This window comes from Pogonomyrmex barbatus, unplaced genomic scaffold (genome assembly GCF_055798465.1).
Source record: "Pogonomyrmex barbatus isolate J1 unplaced genomic scaffold, ASM5579846v1 scaffold6, whole genome shotgun sequence".
NCBI classification, from domain to species: domain Eukaryota; kingdom Metazoa; phylum Arthropoda; class Insecta; order Hymenoptera; family Formicidae; genus Pogonomyrmex; species Pogonomyrmex barbatus.
Genome location: NW_028297160.1, coordinates 9,829,772 through 9,832,999, shown reverse-complemented (window position 1 = coordinate 9,832,999; position 3,228 = coordinate 9,829,772).

Below are 3,228 nucleotides of genomic sequence, written 5' to 3'. Positions count from 1 at the left end.
TGGCATTTTCCTCGTTGAAGAGTGAGAGAGAGAGAGAGAGAGAGAGAGAGAGGATTCCCGAAGTAGCATTGTTGCGCGCTTACGCTCCATGAGATCGTCACCCTCGCGAAAATAAGAGCCGCTGCTGTTATTATAATCCACCGTCCATTCACCAGCAACGCTACTCGTTACTAGTGTGATGGATGTGGCATACCACGTATATCGGATCCGCGCGGTTGCCGCCGCGCCGCGCCGTCGTCCTGCCTCGCGGTATTTGCGATTGATCGATGACACGTAATACGGCGCGCGGTCGTTACCAGTTAGCAATCCGCGTGCGAAGGGGGGGGGGGAGGCGCGGGACGGGCGTCGATCGATCGGCAGGAGTCGCGAGGGACGCCGCGGAGAGGAGCCGGCGGACAGGGCGGATAGGAAGGACGGCGTGCCTCTCCGTGGCTGCTCCTCGAGGCCGGCCGAGGGAGAGGCCGCATTCCGAGCCGCGCGCGCACGGGAGAAAGCCTCTCGTGCGCGCTTAGTCCGCGGGACGACAAGCAAGCCTTCGGAGATCGAGCGTGTACGTGCGTGCGTTCGTAACGCGCTCTTGCCGTAACACGTCGACGAAATTTCTCGCCGATCGGGAACGCAACGTGCGCCCGCTCGTCCGATACGTCACCGTTGACACGGCGAGCGGCGATCGTGTCTTCGAATTGCGACTTCTCCTTCCATGGGGGATGCCTCGAATTCTCCTCTTCTTCGCTCTTGTAAATCCGCGTTTCTTCGTTAGTAATCGTCACGGTATTGTATTTCTTATGATTTATTATTGATTTTGAAAGTTTATTATTTGTTTTGGTTTTTATTCTTTTTTTTTTCTTTTTTTTTTACCTCTGATCGATTCCTTTGATTATTTAACGACGTCTGTCAATGCCACTTGATATCGACGCTTCCTAATGACGCTCGTCCCATTATACTACGCTAAAAATACTTGATTGAATAAAAGCGTCTATACACAACGTATAACGAGTATACAAAAAAAAAAAAAAGAACGTTCGATGATTCGACGAAGAAGTCGCACAGTGTAGAGCTTCTCTCATATATCTCCTTATGTAATCATCTAGAATAGGATATACGTCTTCTATTTTTCTGTTCGGAACAACCTGTCCAACAAATTGTCGAAGCTTTTTCATTGGTGTTACGCAAAACGCCACACGTGTCTTCAAGTGGCCGTTTCTCGTCACGGGCTCCTCCGATTTTCGCAAAAAAACGATCGAAGGGGGGATTCGCGAGGAGGCACGCAGAGGCACGCCGGGGTTGCGTACGGATACAATTTCTCGCGCGAGAAAGACCGCGCAGAGAATATCGCCCCCTCGTGTCCCCCCGCCCACCACTTTCCATTCCGTTCTCCCGATCTCCGGAGGTCGGCGTCGCCGGTAAGGAGCGACGCCGTACGGGAAAACACAGGCGGGCGCACCTGCGTGCACCTGTGTGTACACGAAGTCGTCCGTCTAATTGGACATTGGATATTGGGATTGGAGTACCGCTACGGTCGCCGAACGCGCGTGGCATCGGGGTTACTCCTCCTGCCAGACGATCTCCGCGATCGTTGAAAAAAAATAAGAAACGCGGAAGGACGAGGATCGAGGCGCGACTCGAGGATCCAGACCTCGGCGGCGACCTGATCTAATACTCGTTTTGCGTTCCGATCGATCGACGATAGCCGAGCCGCTGCTCGAGCGCATACCAATGCTCGCATACTACGCAATTACGACACTGCCACGAAAGCCGCATTCGAAAAATTTAGCCTACTCGAAGAGAAACGCTCGCGATAATTCGTGATCGCAGACGGGAAGCGGAACGCGAAAACGCGGATCGCGGAGGAAACGCGGTTGACCGCTGCTGAAGCCGCGTTTTCGCCGATCACAGGCGGGATTGCCCAACCCCGAAGGAATTGCGATTCATCGCTCGCGATTGAAATCACGATCGCGGAGGGACGGGGGGAGAGAGGGGAGGAGGGATCGATCGGGTCGAAGCCTGAACGAAATTTCACGGACAGCCGCGCGTGAATGCGAATCGGCGCGATTCACCGAGACGTTCGGCATCTCAAGACGCCTCTACCAGGTTACTTACGTAACGCGACGTTTTTTTATTTACGCAAAACGTGACGTTTCAAGGTAGCTCAGATTACGGAAATGGCGTGGTACTGTTTCCACTCGCGTAAATATTTGCGCGTTTCGTTTTGCCAACAGAGGAACGCGATTCGCGCGTTATTTTCTTGCGTAAATTCCTCCGCGCAAATCGTACACTTCAACGAAACGAGAAGCGCATTAATTCCTTTTTTTTTTTTTTTTAAATCTGCGCATTGCGCAAGGCCTGTTACGTACTAATTATTCGTTTATCGCCACATATATCGCCGGCGATGTTACGAAAATCAGCCGAGCTTATCGTTGATTGCTTACTTATTGATTTATGTATTCGGAAAATTGGGTCTGGTATATTTCTCGAGTTATGTTAAGATCAACTGTCGCAATGTTGTCGCTGCACCGGTTGCCGCGTCCCGTCCCGTCGCGTCGGCCGCCTTAATGAACCACATGTCGTATTTAAAATCGCGTATCGCGCAACAGAAATTCCTTCGGAAGTTAGTCATGTGTCGTAAGATTATTTATTCGCGTTTAATTCATATTATGCGATCCAGGTCAGCGGTTCCTGGCCTTACGATCGCGCGCTTTCCATTTTTTTAGAAATCACGATCAAATCCCGATCGACTCGATCGGCCCCCCCTCTCTCTCCCCTCCCTACCCCCCTCGGTCGAACGACGTGTTCCCCGAAGGAGAGAAAAGTCGTGAGAGCCGAAGAAAAATTCGACCGTTCTTCGAATTTCAATTATACATTCCGCAGGCCCAGGTTCCAGTCGCGCTCGCCTTGCCCGTTTTGCGAAACGCATACCTCCTTTGACGACGAAAAAAATTGATTAATTTACACGGCCGTAAAACTCGCGAAATCATAAAACTCCCGTTTTGGCGCACTCCGCGCTTTCGCGGGATGCCAAGAGCCAAGAGTGGCGGTTCTTCTGCGCGGCGTAGATATTTGAATTTACTACGGTACGTAGTAAAGGTCCGGAGGTGCTCCTCCGTCTGTGCTCCCCGGCGTAATTCATCCCGAAGTTTTTCAAGCCGAGCTCGCTCGCTCGCTCGCTCGGAATACCTGCCTTCCTCGCGAGCGAGCGAGGAGCGAGCCGCGGCAGGCGCAGCGGGGGCC